The sequence below is a fragment of the Muntiacus reevesi genome, chromosome 18 (genome assembly GCF_963930625.1).
Source record: "Muntiacus reevesi chromosome 18, mMunRee1.1, whole genome shotgun sequence".
In the NCBI taxonomy this organism is placed as follows: domain Eukaryota; kingdom Metazoa; phylum Chordata; class Mammalia; order Artiodactyla; family Cervidae; genus Muntiacus; species Muntiacus reevesi.
Window position 1 is genome coordinate 37025918 of NC_089266.1, and position 19442 is coordinate 37045359.

The 19442-nt window shown below is 36.4% G+C and overlaps 1 protein-coding gene and 1 non-coding gene across 2 annotated transcripts in view; one reads left to right on the forward strand and one right to left on the reverse strand.

Annotated features, from left to right (window-relative positions):
* The window catches only part of UBE2G1 (ubiquitin conjugating enzyme E2 G1), an 88104-nt gene that overhangs the window by 15112 nt on the left and 53550 nt on the right, over positions 1-19442 (forward strand). The window lies entirely within an intron of this gene.
* Positions 6070-6176, reverse strand: LOC136150352 (U6 spliceosomal RNA). Its single transcript, XR_010659787.1, has one exon. It is a non-coding gene; the product is annotated as a U6 spliceosomal RNA (small nuclear RNA).

A 19442-nucleotide genomic window follows, 5' to 3' on the forward strand; every position in this document is an offset into this window, starting at 1 on the left:
GTCACTTCTTTATTTGAACTGCTGTGAACATCTGTGTTGTGGTAATTCCCCAGGGAAACACTGTATTTTTCAGTATCTCTTCTGGTTGTTTTTACATCTCTCCCTTAGGATTATACCTTTGCTGCAGTTTCTGCCCTTAGCATTTGCTTGGTGGAAAAAGAACAAAACGGTCGTTATCCAGTTTGGTTTATATTTAACTCTTGTGGGTGCAGCCGTGGACGGGTGAGGGTGCTGTGCTTCCTGCTGCCCTCTTCAGGGTCTGAGGCATATGGTGTGGCTCTTGGGTGAAGCAGTGCCACTGTGATAGGCCTCCCCCCCCAATAAACATAATTTTAGAAGTTTTAGATTTACAGAAAGATTCTAAAGATAGAGTTCCTATATACCCTGCACCCAGATTTCCCTATTATTAACATATTACATTAGTGTGGTTCATTTGTCACGATTAATGAACCAGTATTGATAGATTATTATTAACTAAACTCCATACTTCATTCAAATTTCCACAGTTATTTTGGGCCATGCCGAATGGCATATGGGAATCTTAGTTCCCTGACCGTGGATCAAACCCATGTCCCTGGCAGTGGAAGCATGGAGTCTTACCCACTGGACCACCAGGGACGCCTCGGATTCCCATAGTTTTTACCTGATACACGTTTTTCTGTTCCAGTCTCCCATCCAAGATAACCGCATTGCACGCAGTTGTCCTAAGTCTGGTCTGTCCTTGGCGAGTCTCTCAGCTTCCTTGTTTTTTGTGTCTTTTACAGTTTCGGGGAATACCAGTCAGGTATTTTGTAGGATGTTCTTCAAACTGGAGTTGTCTAAAGTTTTTTTTCTTAATTAGACTGGTGTTTTCAAAAAGAATACCACAGAGGTAAAGTGCCCTTCTCATCACATGCCAGTTGATAGCCACACAACAGTACTGGTGATGTGAACCTGGCTCCTTTGTTTAATGCTGTGTTGGTCAGGTTTCTCCACTGCAGAGTTACTATTTCTCTCCTTTCCTGTCTTGTCTTTGCTAATCTATAAAGTTCAGTCCCCACTCATGTAGGAAGGAAGGACTAGGCCTCACCTCCTGAAGGGGCCACTCTCTACTTATATTATTTAGAATTCATCTCTAAGGAAGATTTGTCACTTCTCCCACTTATTTGTTAATTCAATCATTTATTCAGCATGGGCTTATATGTTTTATAATTGGGAGTTAAAATATGTGTTAGGCAGGATTCTGCAGGGAAGCAGAACCAGTAGGAGGATATACAGATATATCTGTGTCATGTGATTGTAGGAACTGGCTAGTCCAAATTCTGCAGGGCTGCCTGGAAGCCTGGAGATGAGTCTGTGTTGTAGTGCAAGTCCTAAGGCAGAGTGCTGCAGAACTTCTCTGGGGGGAGGTCAGTCTTTTTAAGAATTATGGCCTTCAGCTGAGTGGATGAGGCCCACTCACATTATGGACGGTAATCTGCTTCACTGAAAGTCTGCTGATTTAAATTGTAATCACACTTAAAGAAATAAACACCTTCACAGAAACATCTGGTTTCTGTTTGACCACATAATCTGAGTACCAGAATACTGGAGTGGGTAGCCTTTCCCTTCTCCAGGGGATCTTCCCAACCCAGGGATTGAACCCAGGCCTCCTGCATTGCAGGTGGATTCTTCACCAGCTGAGCCACAAGGGAAGCCAAGAATACTGGAGAGGGTAGCCTATCCCTTCTCCAGCAGATCTTCCCAACCCAGGAATTGAACCGGGGTCTCCTGCATTGCAGGCGGATTCTTTACCAACTGAACTATCAGGAAAAACAATAACTCTGCAGTGGAGAAACCTGACCAACACAGCCTTAAATTGTAATCTCATTTAAAAAGATAAACACCTTCACAGACACATCTGGAGTAAGTTTGACCACATAATCTGAGTACCATGGCCCAGGAATGTTGACATAAGTTAGTCATCATATGTTTATTTTATTCTGTATATCATTAATTTTGTCCCTGAGTTGTTGCAGCTTTGGTCACTGGGAATTCTCTCAGGCTCACGCCTATGTTCCTTTGACATGCACTCAGCCTTTTAGTTTTTAAGCACTTCCTTGTTTTCTGATGGCTATAGGATGTGTCAGGCCTGTCTTATATTTTCTCTGCCCCAGCCTTCAAGTCAGCTCTTTCTCCATGGATAGTATCCAGAAACCAAGATCTGAACATTGAAAGTGCTCGTAGCTACTGGACTTCATTACCTTATAGGACAGAAATATACACACATACACAGATAGGTGTATTTAGCTAACTTAGGTACAAACGTATCTATACTGTTTCTGCATGTCCATCTATATATGTATTAAGTTACCCCTAGGTTCATACTGATGTTTCTGATTTTTAGTGATTGTGAATAAAGCTGCCGTGAACATTAATATATAGTTTTTTGTGTGTGTGTGTGGAAGTAAAGTTTCAATTACCTTGAATAAATACCTAGGGTACAATTGCTGATTGTATGATAAGGCTGCTTAACTTGATAAAAAACTGCTAAATTGTCTTCCATGGTGGCTGTATCACACATTTTGTTTTAAACATGATACCATCCTAATGTGTTGTTCTGCCTGTTGATTTTTCACTTAATCTTTATGTATTGGTACATAGAAACTTATTTTGTTCTTTTCAAATACAGTCTGCTATTGTATGGCTAAAACAAAATTCAGTTTTTATTAAAATGCTTATGTAAATTATAAAAATATTGCATATTCACGACAAAAATATAAATTCTACCAGAGAGAATAAAATGAAAAGTAAGTTTCCCATCCATTCACCTCCCTCCTTTTCCTCCTCCAAAGGGAATTTATAGTTCATGCTTCTGGTTACCACAATAGTTTATATGATACCTCTTAATCCATTACTAACTTCTCACTATGAAAGATGAAGCCTTCCCTGGTGGTCCAGTGGTTAAGACTCTGCACTTCCAATGCAGGGGGCTCTGGTTCGATTCTTGGTGGAGGAACAAAGATCCCACGTGTGCTGGCCTGGCCCCAAAATAAATAATTGAGGCCCCCCCAAAATCCTTGAATAAATAATCCATTAAAAAGAAAGATGTAGCTTTAAACTCTAATTCCCTTTCTTGATTTTTGTTTTATATATGTAGCTCTTCTAATGGTTGGCTTTATTAATGATAATGCCTTTATATACCTTACATAAGGGCTTCCCCTGTGGCTCAGATGGCAAAGAATCCACCTGCAGTGTGGGAGACCTGGGTTCAATCCCTGGGTTGGGAAGATCCCCTGAATGAGGGAAAGGCTACCCACTCCAGTAGTCTGGCCTGGAGAATTCCATGGACTGTGTAGTCCATGGGGCTGCAAAGAGCTGGACACGGCTGAGCAACTTTCATTTTTCACCTTACATAAGAGTTCTTGCTATGAAAGGTAAAGAAATTAGTTCACTTACTGTTCAATGATTTCCATCCCCCCCATGCAGCTTTTAACTGTTTTTACATTGTCAAGTTTTATAGCATTTACATTCTTTTTTTATAACTGAAATAATGTTTTGTCTAGTCTTAAAGAAGAACCAGAAAATGGCATTTATATAATTTGTCAGTGTATTCATTATAATACCAAATATGTTTTTGTACCTAAGTAGGCACTGTAGTTCCAGTCACTGAAACTTTGTTAATGGAGAATCTTTAAGTATCAAGGTCTTACTTCCTTCACTTTCACTTAGTTATTCTGGCTCCTATGCAACTATTGTTTTCTCATAACCCATGTTGTCCTATTTCTAGTATTTCTTAAATTTATAGGGTGTATGGGAGGTGAATTTTGAGTCCTTGCGTATTGAAAAATGCCTTTATTTTGTTCTCACATTTGATAGGTTTTCTGGGAATTGAATTCTTGAGTTGAAAATTTTTTCCCCATGGAACTTTGATGACGTTTCATTGTAGTATCCAGAATTCTTTATGAGAAGACAGTGAAGAAGAATGGCTCATGTCAGTCTAAGTTTTGTTCTTGTGTAGATAAATTTTTGAAGTTCTAAAGGATATTCTTCATACTTGGAGTTCTTTAATTTTACCCATATGTGTCTCTTAAGTGTAAATGTTTTCCATTCATTGTTTTAGGCTCTCAGTGGGCTCTTTTAGGTTGAAGGCTTAGGTGTGTATTTAGTTCAGAAATTTCCTTCTTGTATTATTTCTACATTTCCCTGCATTGTGTTTGGAGCTTCTTTCCTCCAAACACACTAGTCAGGTGTTTGATCACTTTTCTTTGTCTCCTTATTTCCATTGTCCATTTTCTGTTTTTGTTTACTATATCATGGAGAAGATGTCCTGCATTTTTTTTCCCACATTAGTGACTTGATCTTCAACCACGCCTGCTTTGTTTAGACTGGCCGTTTTAATTTTCATTTGGCAATTGTATTTTTAATTTACAAGAGCTTAGTCTCTGCTCCACCTTCCCAGTGAAAGTCTATTTTTTATGATAGATTTATTGAAGCCTAATTTGCATACCATAAAATTTACTCATTTTAAGTGTACAGTCAGTATGTTTAGAGTTGTGCAGCTATCATCACAGTGTAATTTTAGAGCGTTTCTATCACCTCAGCAAGAAACCTTAACGCCCATTAGAAGACACTCCCCTTTCCCAGCCCCACACCCAGGCGACTACTAATCTACTTTCAGTCCCCATGAACTTGCCTTTTCTAGGCATGTCATGTAAATGAGATAATAAAATGTGGGTTCTTTTGTTAGGGCTTTTTTCACTTGGCATAATATATATATTTTTTTGGTATAATATTTTTAAGACTGATCTGTGTTGTAGCATATATTTCAGCATCGTTTTTTAAAAACATGAAACCTATTGAATTACCTTGGAACTTTAGTTGAAAATCTGTTGACCAACCTATTTTAGGTCTTTGGAGACTATGTATTCAGTTGTTATTGTTGTTTAGTCTCTTAAGTTGTGTCTCTTTGTGACCACATGGAGTATAGCCCTCCAGGTCTCTGTGTCCCTGGGATTTCCCAGGCAAGAATATTAGAGTGGGTTGCCATTTCTTCCCCATTGATATATATGTCTGTCCTTATGCCCGTATCACAGTTTGATTATTGCTATGTAATAAGCCCTGAAATCTTATATTGTAAGTCTTATAACTTTGTTTTCCTTTTAAAAATTATTTAGGCTTTTAAAGGTCTTTTCAAGTAAGTTTGACACAATTTCTACAGAAAAACTTACTGTGATTTTGAGTGAAATTACAGTGAATATATAGATTATTTTGAGGAGAATTGACATTTTAGCAATATGGAGTCTTCCATGAACATAGTATATTTCTTCATTTAGAGTGTTAAAATTTTAGCCAGTTTGTCATTTTTGCTATATAGATCTTGCAGCTTTGTTAAGTGTATCCCTAAGTATTTCCTGTAGGAATACAATTGATATTTTTTCTTTTTTAAAATTTTTATCGAAGTGTAGTTGGTTTAAAATATTGTAGTTTCAGGTGCTCAGCAAAGTGAATCAGTTACACACACAGCTCCTCGCTTATAGACTCTTCTCCCGTACAGGCCATTACAGGGTATTGAGTTGAGTACCCTGTACTATATAAGTAGGTCCTTATTGTCATCTGTTTTGTGTATGGTAGTGTTCATATGTCAATCCCAATCTCCTAGTTTATCCGCAACCCCCGTAACTATAAGTTTGTTTTCTACATGTATGACTATTTGTTTTGTAAATAAGTTTATTTGTACCATTTTTAAAAAAAGACTCCACATAGAAGTGGTACCATGATACTCGTCTCTGTGTTGCTTCACTTAGAGTGACAGACAGTCTCTGGGTCCATCACGTTGTGGCAAACGGCGCATTTCATTCTGTTTTATGGCTGAGTAACATTCCGTCACACACATGTACCACACCTTTATCCATTCCTCTGTTGATGGACGTTTACCAACTGCCTTTTTTTTTTGTATTTTGTCTTTGAACTGTGCAGCCTTGCTGAATTGAGTTTCTAGATCTAGTAGCCTTTTTTTTCTCCTGCTTATTTTTTTTTCATTTATTTTTATTAGTTGGAGGCTAATTACTTTACAATATTGTAGTGGTTTTTGCCATACATTGACATGAAAAAAATATGGAACACTTCACGAATTTGTGTGTCATCCTTGCTCAGGGGCCATGCTAATCTTCTCTGTATCGTTTCAATTTTAGTATATGTGCTGCCGAAGCGAGCACTCTAGTAGCCTTTTTGTATTTTCCTTAGGAGTTTTTACATACACAGCTTAATCCCCACATAAACACCATTTACTTCTTCAATCTTTATGTTTTTAAATTACTTTTTTTCTTTTGCTGGCCATGGTTTGGAGTACAGTGTTGCATAGAAGCAATATAGTGGGTTCTCCTTGATTCGTGGTTCTGAATCTGGATCACTGTTGCGGTTCTCTGTTCTTGAATTCTTAGCTCCAGGGCTGCTGTTAGGTCAGTTTTACATTTCCATGATTGTCAAACTGGAAGTTCTTTCTCTAACTCAGACTCTCTTAGCCATTTCAATAATTTTATAAGCCCCGAAGTTCTCATTAAGTCCCTTCTCCTTAAAGCACCAAATATATTTTCTGTTTTCTGCACCCTAAACCTTGACTGATAATATTTCTGTTTACCATATGGCTTGTTCTTAGGGTCCTTGGAGACTATTTCTTTATGGGCCAGGTAATAATTAACACGAGTAAAAAGATGGAATGGTCTGGTCAGTCTTCTTAATGGTTCCTTCATGGTCTAATTCCACTTACGAGTGAGCTGTATAGAAACTTTTTCTCTATAGAGTTTGGGAAGGCAGTATTATCTTGAAGATGATATGGTTATATCATCTAAAGAGTGTTTTAAATAACAATGGCCCTGCCATTTAATTGTAAGTTGCTTCTTTCAGTCCCTGGGTGCACATTTTTTTTTTTTAATTTGAAAACTTATTTTTAAATTAAATTATTGATATTACCATTTAATTGGTTTATTAATGTTATTTTAAATGAAATATTAAGCAGTATTTTTTTTTAATTATTTTTTTTTCAGTGGGTTTTGTCATACATTGGTACGAATCATCCATAGAGTTACACGTATTCCCCATCCCAATCCCCCCTCCCACCTCCCTCTCCACCCGATTCCTCTGGGCCTTCCCAGTGCCTGGGTGCACATTTTTATAAATAGTTTAATTTGGGGGAGTACAGCAGAAAGTACTCCTCAAAACCAGGCATTCTGTGAATGCTTTGTTACTTGTTTTGAAATGTTCAAGGTGGTGTCTTGACAGCATTGTTAGCTAGTTAGCTGAGCCATACTATAAGGGATAGAAATTTGCTCATTTGTGTATAAGAAAGGATATCGAAAAATTTCTAGGTCTAATTTACTTTTTATCAGAGGTAGTCTTGTTCTTCAGGTATATTTGAATGCTGACTTTAAATATTAGTGGGCTTGGGAGACACTGAAAAAATTGCTTCTTAAACAAAGTTCATTTGTTTAGCATGGAAGATAGTTAAATTTGTAATTGCCATAATATACAGGTTCATATAGCAGGAGTTGGGAAGAGCATCGCTGAGGAAGTTCTATTTAAGCTAAGACTAAAGGATTATTATAGGAACTAGCCAGATGTTTGAAAAGGCCGGGACAATTGAGTAAACCAAAAAGAGATCCAGAATGGCTAGGGGTGGTGCTGCCGTGAGTCAATGAAACTTGTTAAGCCATTCTAAGTATCCATTGAAATATCTTCTCTTTAGTAATAAGAGCTCATTAAGGCTCCCTAGAAGATGTGTGTTCTACTGTAGATGTTTTTGCTCTGTTGGTCACATAGAATATACATATCTGCACTGTTGCTACTTGGTTAGTGAGTATAGTCGGAAATTTGCTGCTACCATATTCAGTTACAATAAACAAGATTAAATTACAGTTTTTGAGGATTGACTAAAGTCTCTGCAGTCAGTCTCTTTCTCTGGGGGTTCTTTTTATTTTTATTAAAAAAACAACCAAAAAACCCACTCCCTCTTTATAGAGGGAGTGTTTAGAGTGATTTTTGAAAAATTTTACTTACTTATTTAATTTTACTTACTCCATTACTTCCTTACCCTCCCCTGCCAACATTGGATGGGCGGAGTCTTAACCACCGGACTGCCAGGGAAGTGCAAAGCGTTCTTAAGTGGGCAGCGTCGTCTGGGGTCCTCTGAAAGTTCACTTTCAAAAGTGTGCATTTGGTGGGGGGAGAGGAAGATCTGTCTCTTAATTTAGATTATGAGGTTTGAAACGACTTGCCTGCTGATTTCCCTTTGTCCTCTCCTCCTGCAACGAATTGAATATCAGTGTTACGGACACCATTAGATTGTCCTCAGACCGCCGCCTCAGACACCTACCCTGCTGTGCACCTACTCCCCACAGAGGTGTCTGTCTTTACTGAACTGGGCTCGGGCAGAGATCGCTCCTGTCGCCCCTGTGGAGATAATGCTGTCAGCAGCAGCCCTGTGGGATTCATTGAGAGTTGTGAAGATGTTCTATAACACTGTCCTTTTTAAGGGTACCTTTAGGAGTAAGTGTGTTTTTTTTTGTTAGCAGTGCAGACAATTCTATTTAATCAGAAAAATAATTTTTTCAACCTTAGTGGTAACTAGTTGTGTGACCATCTGATTATATTTCTTTTTTCATATCAGTTGCTAGAAGTCTTGAATTAATTGAACTAGTCATTCATCAAAAATTAAGCGCCTGTTAGCCTGGAGCTGAAACTGCAGGCTGTTAACCTTGTGGATGTAGAGGACCCTGATCCGCATTTTGATGCGTTTTTTATGTTATTCTTATTTCTGGTTTCACTCAATGTTCCTACCTGGTTTCCCCTTTTCTCATCTATTTCTAATTTATATATATTTGTGTTCTATGTTTCTTTGTAAAGCACTTTATTTTTGAGGGCAAGACAGGATATTAAGAACAAACCCTAAACATTCTGATTGAGCAACATCCCTTTGGAAAAATGTTTTTTTCTGTACTGTTTGTTTCTCTGCATAACATACATTTTATTTATCTTTTCCCCATCTTTGCTTAGTAAAATAAACTCATTCCTTAAAGTAAAGGACCAGTTCATATGTTTTTGTTTTTTAGAAATCCCTGTCCTTTGCCAGAGTAAGTTGCGCTAGGTTGTTTGCATTGAGCTTATGTCTCAAGTAGGGCCTGATGTATTTTTAGTGAACTTTTACCTTCTCTACTTAGTATTTTCTTTCTCCTTAAAGCGTTTATCATTTTGTACTTGACCATGATTATCGTGTAAATGTTTGCTCTTGCCTCCATGTGTGATTATTAACTGTCAGTCTGCTATTAGTATCCTATTTCTTAATCCCTATTCCTGTCCTTCTCTCTTCAGTCATATCTAATTCTTTGTAGTGACTCTGTTAAGCTGCCGACAATCATGGTAACCATATGGATGACTGGATGCTTGTATAGTTGAACAGTTAGAACTGTAGTGATGCTTGATTGGTTCACAAGAACCGTGATGGACAGTCTACTAGTTTGCATCAGGGTTCCTGAACTTAAATTGATCCAATTCCAAAAAATAATCACTTGAATGAAGACATCAGTACATTTATTAAGTTCGTAGGAATCAAAGAAATTGAATAACCATTAGGTTCATTGATAAAATCAGGACTTAGAAAGTTTTCCATAGTTGGGCGGAAATTTGCTAAAATAATAGATAATTGTATTTGTCTTTTTTTTTTTTTTTTAAAAAGCTTTTTCAAGGTGAAGTTAGGGAGACCTAGCTTAGCGATAAGTAGCTTGAAAGAAAAAGACTTTTATTGCTCACTCTGTGTTAGTTAATAGATTAGGTTATGCTGTGGTTAAAAAAACACACATAAACTTGAAAATCGCAGTGACTTCAAACACAAACGTTTATTCCTTATTGGCTCAGGTTCACAGAGGTCTCTCCTTGTTGAGATTACTCAGTAGTAGTCCAGCCACCATCTCAAACATTGCCAGAGAGGTAGTGTTTTTCTGGAGGTTTTGTTCGATTAGCAGTTAAATGCTCTGGCCAGAAGTGAATGGAGGCACTTCAGTTAGAAGTCATTGACCAACCAAGTCTAGACACAGGGGGCCTCTCAAACACAAGGGAGCCAATAAATGTATGTTAATTGTGTGCCTGCATGGGAAGGAGAACCAGAAGTATTTGACAATAGCGTTAATGACTACTGCATTATACTGCTAGCACATAACAGTACTTTGCTTGACATATAGTAGGCATTCAGAAAATATACCTTGAATGGATGGCATTGTTCAAGTAGCTGCTAAGTTTAAATCTTTGGTAGGGATGTAAGGGAATTGCGAGAAGGTTAAATTCAATTTTAGAAGAGCTAAGTAGTCCTTTTCTCAAATTTCTACAGTTGTATTTCTTCCTCTTTAGTATCTTTTCCTCAGGCATCTTTCTTCATTTTCTCTGTTCCTCCTTTCTAAATTCTTACTTAAAGTATGAGTTAAGATGAGACCACAGTATCTTACCTACTTTGAAGGACCATGAAAACTGAGTTTGTTAACTGTCTTATCTGTATATTTAAGATTATTTCAGTTCAGGTCTGGGTGTAATGTTCATACTGTTGACTTGCCTTAATATTTGATGTTCATTGGATTAGTGTAAAGAATGATTTACACCTAAAGACTTTTCAGTAGGTAGAAAATACACCTAAGATGAGAATTAAAATTGGTCTTCACAGTTAGGCAGTAGATGATACTTGTATTTTATATTCATTTTTATAAAGAGAATAAAGTGGTTAAGTTATAAGAAGTTCTGAATACTGTGTTATTGAAACCTCAGTAGCAGATATGAGCATTGTATTATAATCATAATCATAATGTGAAAATAGTTTGAAAAGTGCAGTCTTGAATTATTCAATATTTCTATTTCAAATTATGGGAAATATCTATTTTATGATTTTGAATAGAGCCATAGGTTGTTTACTTAAATAAGTATGACTGTGTTCTTCCTCCCTCTTCTCAATTTGAGTCTGTGGAATTTGTTCTATTTTTACTCGTAGATCTGCATACTGAAGCTGTCTCTGATTTCATGCTCTGAAGATCAACAGATCTTCTCTTGTAAGATGAGAATTGTGTAATAGGTGACTATTAGACGAGTAAACAAGTCTTAGTAAGTTAGCAAACATTTATTGAGTTGTTTTTTGGTAAAAGCAATTCTGTACTGTATGTCTCTTGGTACTTTGAATAAAGATAATTCAATAATAAATTCAATGGCTGGCTTTATGCCTGATAAGTAATTTCTAGAAGTAATTTTTTATAGTATTGTTGAAGCTTTATTTTCTTTTTTAATTTTATGTTTAGTTTTTAAACTTTTTAAAAGTGATCAATGAAAGTAATACATATGAAATATTTAGACTGTTGGAAATAAGCCAGTGCTGTTGAATTTGAAAGAAGTCTTGCAAATCAAATTTAATCTTCATTTTCATTATAAGCTGAAAGTGAAACGGTACTGTTAAAATTCACATTGGGCAACATTTATGTTTTCAAGACATTGAATCTGCTTGGGGCTTGGTTTGAAAAGATCTGGGGGGAGCATGCTACACAGCTTGTGGGATCCTTAGTTTCCCCATCAGGGATCGAACTCGGGCCCTGGCAGTGAAAGCTGTTTGGTTATTGATTGGGCTTTTTGTTTGGAGATTATTTGAAGTACAGATTGTCTTGTTGTGTGCTCAGTGTTAATAGCAATAACTAGGTACTCTTTTACTACTATTTATGCCTCATTAACATGCTTTACTATTGAGGATAACCTTGGCTCTGCCTTCAATAAATAAATAAATGAAGGACATAGTACTGTTTTAGAAACCAGCAGGAGCACCGGCATATTTGTTTGCCTCAGTTTTTTCTTTTGGCTAATAGTCATTGCTATTTTTTTCCAGAGACATCCCTAGAGCTTTAGTCTCTAGAGTTTATATGTGTTGCAGTGAAAGAGAAATTTACCAGTCATACATATTTTTTCCCCTTCTTGAAAAAAAGGCTGAAGAAGAGTACAGTGAAATCTCTTACTCTCATATAGGAAAAGAGAACTTGGCCTTGTTTTAAAGTTTTATCACTTTTAAGTGGTTGAATCACGTGAAAGCTATCTCACATAGCACGTTCAACTCAGAGTGCTGACATATCAAATTTAATGTCTAAATTTAATTCTATATAGTCATTTAGCAAATATTTGAGTGCCTGCTTTTCTAAGCATTATAGTACTTTAAAGAACAGAACATAAAAATCTTTCTGGCACAGAGTTTAACATTTAGTATGGGAAGACAGATAATCAAATGGATAGTTAAGTTAAAATGTGGTGTGTTAAGTAATAAGTACCCTGAAGGGGAAGTAAAGTGGGGAAAGAAGATGAAAAGTTGAAGGTGGAGCACTGGTGTCTGGAGGCGAGGTTTCCCAGGCAGTGAGGCTCCGAGGTGGGAGGAGGGGCCTGGTTTGTCAGCAAACAGCAAGATAGGGTTGGCAGTGTGGTCCTTATAGGTAAGGACTTTTGGCTTTTATGCTGAGACAGAACATTACAAGGTTTTCAGCATAAGAGTTTACATGATTGGATATACATTTTAACAGGATCACACTTGACTTGTGATACTTACTATATAGACCACAGGGAGACAAGGACAGAAAGTCTGTGAGACTTGAGCAATAAATCAGAAGAGATAGGACATTCCCTTGGACCAGGATGGTGGCAATGGAGATGATAAATTGTTGAGTTTGGGGATGTATTTGCTAAATAGAGTGGTCAGGATTTATCATGAGCCAGATTTTAGATGGACTGGTGTGTGTGTGTGTGTGTGTAAGAGAGAGAGAGAATGTATCCAGGATGACTTCAGTTTTTAGCCTAGCAGCTGAAAGAATGGAGTTGTTATTAACTGCAGTGGAAAAGACTGCAGGACAAGATGGAGGGATTACCAGGGGCTCAGTTCTGAATGTACCGATTTTGATTGGGGTTCCTTTATCTTTCCTTCAGGGAACCTCAGCCCATCATAAAATCTGTACTAGTTTGTACCCCAGTTTTAAGCCAGGTTCACCTTTCATAGAAGGTATGAGCAGCACTTGCCTTCATTTCCCTGAATGGTTCGTGATGGTTAAGCTGCTGGTCTGCCTGAAATGCAAAAGTAAAACTTAGGTTTAGGGGAGTAAGGTGACCTATATTGACTGAAAGTTGCTTTATTTTTGACCCAGAACATTAAAAAAAAATTGCTTATTTTTTAAATCCTATTTTGCATTTAACTTTTCTAATACATCTAAAACTAATGTGACAAGCATATGTGACAATATTATTGTTAAAATTAGTTTTCCTAGTAAGGGTTGAATAACTCATTTTTTGTCATATATTTTGATATTTTCATTATTATATCTTACTAAGGTGATTTATTTCCCTGATTTTCAAAAATAGGTATTTGTTTATCTAATAACATTTACTTACCTATTTCTCCTTTCCTGTTTTAAAATTATGAATTATTTTGAGCATACCAGAAAACTGCTATGGCAAGCAGTAATGTACCCACATTCTAAAATAGCAAGTAATAACTTTTGTTGTATTTGCTTCTGATATTTTTAAGTAAAATTTGTAGTAATTTACAAAAATCACTCTGCAGTTCCATTCTCTACTTTCTCTTCTCTTGAGCTAATCATTTTTTGAAGTTAATATGTATCTGTGTTTTTATAACTTTATATGCATGTGTAAATAAAATTTTACTTAGTATTTTGTGAGTTTTAAGATACTACAGATACCATATATAGTTTATGTATTTCAAATTATCTTTTATAAGTTGCTTTTTTAATCTAACTTTTAGTCTATCTTAATACTTACAGACCTAGTTTAACTACTGTATAGTATTTCTGCATATGAATGACAACTGACATATCTATATTGATGAATATTTAAATTGTTTCCATATTTATGTACAATCTTTTGTGCCATTTTAGGCATATAACTAGAATGTAGAATGTCAAATTTTAAAATTTTAATGAGTTTGTATCTTAGAATTAAGTTTAAACCATTTAAATTTATAGTAATAACTTAATATATTTGAATTTATTTTCCCACCTTCTTTTCCTTTCTGCCCATATGATCTTCCTTGTTCCTCCCTCTCTACTCTGTGTCTCTCTTCCTCTCTTTTTTGTCTATTCTTGACTCTGCTGGATTGTTTTCTTCATTGCTTTTTATTTGTTTGTTTGTTTTCTTAGCTGATTTGGAAGGTATAAATTTCATTTGACAAGATGGGCTTCCCAGATGGCTCAGTGGAAAAAGAATCTGTCTGTCAATGCAGGAGCCATAGGAGACTCAGGTTCTACCCCCTGGGTCGGGAAGATCCCCTGGAGGAGGGCATGGCAACCCACTCCAGTTATTTTTGCCTGGAGAATCCCATGGACAGAGGAGCCTGGCAGACTACAGTCTGTGGAGTCACAAAGAGTCAGATATGACTGAGTAAGCACAAGCGCAATTAGACATTAAGTAAAGAAGTCATAGAGACTGTTTATCATATATGATCAGGAATTCAGTGAAGAGTGTGGCTCAGCTGGTAAAGAATCCTCCTGCAATGTAGGAGACCTGGGTTCAATCCCAGGATTGGGAAGATCTCCTGGAGAAGGGAAGGGTTACCCGCTCTAGTATTCTGGCCTGGAGAATTCCGTGGACTGTATAGTCCATGGGGTTGCAAACATTCAGACACGACTGAGCGACTTCCACTTTGAGTGAAGTATATGGCTTAGAGACATAAACTGGGGGACCGTTAGTGTATAGGTTGTGTATAAACCATGAGATTGGACAGGGTCAGTAAGAGAGGGGGATTAAGGACCAAATCTTGGGGTACGCCAGCACTAAAAAGTCAGAGAAATTATCGGAAACTAGGGAAGGAGAGTGAGGGAGAGTGGTCAGGAAGGTAAGTGGAAAACCAGAATATGGTGGCCTATAAGCCAAGTTAAGAAATTTTATGGAGGAGGAAAGATCAGCTGTGTCAAGTAGGAGATGAGGTGAGACAAGGCCTGGTAAATGCCTAGAAGAGGTGAGGGGAGACTGAAAAGGACGTTTTAGTGCCAGTGGCGGGGCAAAAGCCAAACTGGTGTGAACTTGAGTGAATAGAAGGGGAGACCTTGGGAATAGAAGGGGAAACTGGAGACCAGGAATGCAGATCACACCTTAAAGTTGTGTTCCTAAACTGGGGGAGAAGAGAAATGGGACAGTAACTGAAGCGAGTGTGGGCTTTTTTTGTGTGTTTGTAAAGCTTGGAAAATGATAGCATGTGTGTTGATGGGGTTGAATTCAGTAGAGAGGGAAGAACTGATGACACAGGAGAGGTTAGGAATTTCTTCAGCAATGTACGAGTCGGGGAAATTAGATGGGATCTAATTACTGCCTAGTTTGGAAGCCTTAGCTAGGAGGATGGGCAGCTAGCTCATCAGAGTAACACCAGAGACGGTGGAGTAATGAGTCCATGGGAAGATATTTGGGAAGAGGATGGATTTGTATACAGTGTGGAAAATTTTAGTACTTATCTCGTAGGATTTTTGTGAGTATTCAGTAGGTTAATACTTCTAAAGGGATGATTATAGAACATAGCAAAGCACTCGATAATTGTTGACTATTTTCATCACTTGTACAGGTAACTGTAAACTGATATATGAAATTGTTAAGGTTGTAATATTTGTTTAGAAAGTTGCAGTGTTATTTACTTGATCAGTTAACTTAAATCTCCTGTGTTTAAGAGGGTCCATGTCTACAGGGTCCATCTCTAAATATTTATTTTATATCTTAGAATATTGTTGTCCAGTGTTGAACATTCAGTTAGCAAATGATGGATGCTCAAAGCATAATTTTATGTTTTTATACTTTATAATTTTATAAATGCAAAAATAATTTAGATGCAACGGTGCTGGGGTTAGGTGCAAACCCTAACTCTAGAAGTTGGGTTAGCGGTTAGTACTTACCCTATGAGATAAGTACTAAAATTTTCCACACTGTATACAAATCCACCCTCTTCCTGAATATCTTCCTGTGGACTCATTACTCCACCTTCTCTCCTGTTACTCTGATGAGCTGGCTGCCTATGCTCCTAGCTAAGGCTTCCAAACTGGGCAGCACCTTTAGGGTGCTTAGGGTTCCAAACCCTAACTTAGGGAAGTTCCAAACCCCTACCTGTTGGGGTTAGGTGCAAACCCTAAATCTGGAAATTCTGGCTTTTCATTTGAGCTAGATGGATCAGTTCAATAATTTCTGGTTATGCTGTCATTTGTTTGCAAAGATGCTGGCCACTAGAGGTGCTACTCACACAGAATATTAACTTAAAGCACATCCCGGAAAGAGAATTTTCATAGTTCTAATCAGAAACATTGTAATTTTACGTTTTAGTTTTGAAAGTGGTATGCTTTCTTTAATATGTGGGTAAAAGTCCCTTTATCAAAACTGTCGAATAGAAAAAAAAAGTCCTTTTTATATTTGGTTAGAAGTTACAGAGAAATACTATATATTTATATAAATTGTAATCACAATTTTAGGACTGATCATAAAGCTGGGGCAGTTAATATAGGAATATTAGAGGGAGAACTGGATCCTGGAGATGCTTGGGAAATCTACTCAGACTCTCACCTGGCTTTAGTTATGTTAATATTTTGAAAATTAGCGTATACTTAAAATAGACAAGTACATCGGTGTCATTTGAGAGTGATATGGGGGTGAAAGGTTAAAAAAGGAGATAAGGAAGTCTCATCAGTGAACCCAGAGCTTCTGTTAGAAGCAGGGTTTCTCTGATGGAGAAACAGATCTTGGCATATAGAACCCCTGATTCTGACCAGGTTGTTGTGTAACAAGTAATAGAACTATGATACATAGATTTGGAAAGACAAGACCTAGAATGTAAAAACTTTTAGAAGGCTTTTAACTAATCTGGCAAAGTTGGAAATTAGAGGAAGTTAGAGGAAGTTAAAGAAGAAATTAAGGATTTAAATCAAGGGCCAGTAATTGGTAAGAATTTAAACTTTATTGCTTGAAACACCTTTGCATCTAAATTATTTTTGTACTTATAAAATTATGAAGTATAAAAACATAAAATTATGCTTTGAGCATCCATCATTTGCTAACTGAATGTTCAACATTGAACAATATTCTAAGATACAAAATAAGTATTTAGACATGGACCCTGTAGTCAACAAAACCATATCAAGGAAGTAATATACCATAAGAAAAAGTTATTGTGCTGTAGGTTTTTATAAGCAGAAGAGGGTACCTTCAGCTAAAAAGGGTTCATGGAGGAAGTAGCATTGGGTGATGCTCTTGAAAATGGAAGATAGAAATGTTAATGAGAATATTTTAGATAATAGCACATATAATAATGATGGGAAAGAGTTGGTAGTGTGTTGGGTGGGAAAGAGTAGTGCTATAAATAGTTCAGGTTAAAATTAAATCCAAATAAATGTCCCAGAGCAGTGTCCCCCCGCCCCCGCCTTCTTTCTTTTAATCCACCATTGAATCCTTTGGAAATTTGTGGGTGAGGTGGGTAGGAGTGAAAAAGGGTTGAGAGGATGAAGCAGAAAGCTATGGTAACCATTTAAAGAAGTTACTTTTTTTAATTATGAAAGAGTATGCTTGAAAAGCATAGGAATATAGAAGTGAAGAAAAAAGCTGTAAGAAAAATACTGTGGCCAATTTATGTTCCTAGTTTTTAAAATTAAAATTAGTTTTGTTAAAAATTGCAACAAGACAGATAAAGTCAAGTTCTCTTGGAATAGCATTTCTTAGATTTCTTAAAAACAAATGAACCTCCTTCGTGTTTTCTCTGTTATCTCTTTCTGAAACTTATGTTAATGGGATGATGGACTTGTTGATGGTGGAAGGTTAAGGTGAGCTGTCCGAGGAGAAGTAGGAGACGCGGTTAGACGCTTAAAGGGGAGGATGAGGGCCATTATAAGGGCTTGGGCCTCTGCTGTAAGTGAGGTGGAGAGCTGAGAAGGGTTTTCAGCAGAGGAGAGAAATGATCTGACTCCTATTGTAGTAGGCTCACTCTTTGACCCAAAACTGCAGCTCTCAGCCTTTCTTAATAAGAGATGGGATTATTCGAAATTGCAGTTAGAATAGTTTTAGCAGCTAAAAAATTTTCTACAATTCAGATGATTCTATAGCTGTATTTTTTTAGCTCAAACTTAAAAAATATTTTTCTTTCTGTGTGTATTTTAAGTAAAACTTTAATGTAGTGTTTTAGTTTTCAATAGCTTATCTTAATTTTATCAGTTAATAGTGGATTGTATATTTAACATATTTTAATGAAAGTACATTTTCTTGATATTTCACAGTTAACACTTTTGCATTGAGATGATTATTTTCACAAATTCTACAAACTTGTTAAAAGTTCTGAGCACTTTAAAATGCAAATATTAATGCTGGTATTTTGATATTAAGTGAAAAAACACTGGCATCTTTTTGCTCTAGAGTTACATGCTCTAGAATCATTTTATCAGGTTTTACTCACCACTGTCCCTCACCCTGCCCTTCAGTACTTTCAGTTTTGATTGAGTGCATTGCATTGAATTTATAGATTGATTAAGGGTGGTTGGACAAGAACAAAATCTGGCTTCCCATGTAATCCCAGCTTTCAGTGGGCATTTTATTTATTTTTAAGACTAGCTTGACATTTTTCTGTTAGACTTGAGTTGCTCATAGGTACAGGATTATTTTTCCATTTTTTAAAATTAGTTTATACATGTATAAGGAAGCTGTTATTTGTTTAATTTTGTAATTGCCTGCTTTGTTTAGTTTTTCATTTGGTTTTATTAGTTTTCCTAGCTATACAATAATCATAATAAAATCTCCTCTTTAAATATATTTTTAAACCTGAATACATTGCTTAGTTTTTCTAAAACTTTGTTAAATGTTTTACTATTATTTATTAATAATAGTTTTTTAAAACTATAATGTTATATGTTTTCATTTTTATTTTTCTTTCCTCAAAGAAAATAGTTTTATGATTGCTTATCTTCAATTCCTTTCATAATAGCTGTCATGGCAAGCATCCTTGTTTTGTTACTAGACTTCAGTGAGAATACTTCTAATTTTTGCCTTACGGGCTTAATGTATTATGTGTGTATATAAAATCTTTATCATAATATACATTTTCATGTGTATTATATGGTTTGTCTTTCTTCAAAATATTGGTACTATACCCACCTCTATTTTATTGGGATTCTCTTTCCTTTTAATCGGGAGTGTATATTGCACTTTTTTAAATAGCTGCATTTCTTTTATTTTGAAAAATTTTTTGGCCTTGCCTTGAGGCATGCAGGATCTTAGTTTCTTGACCAGGGATTGAACTTGCACCCTTTGCAGTGGAAGCACCAAGTCTTAACCACTGGACTGCCAGGGAAGTCTCTGTATTGTCATTTTATGAAAAAATGTCAACAATAAAAATGAATGCCCTTTCTCATTTGATCTCAATGTGATGTTAGTGCAAAAGATTGAGCCTCTCTCATGTGGAAGAG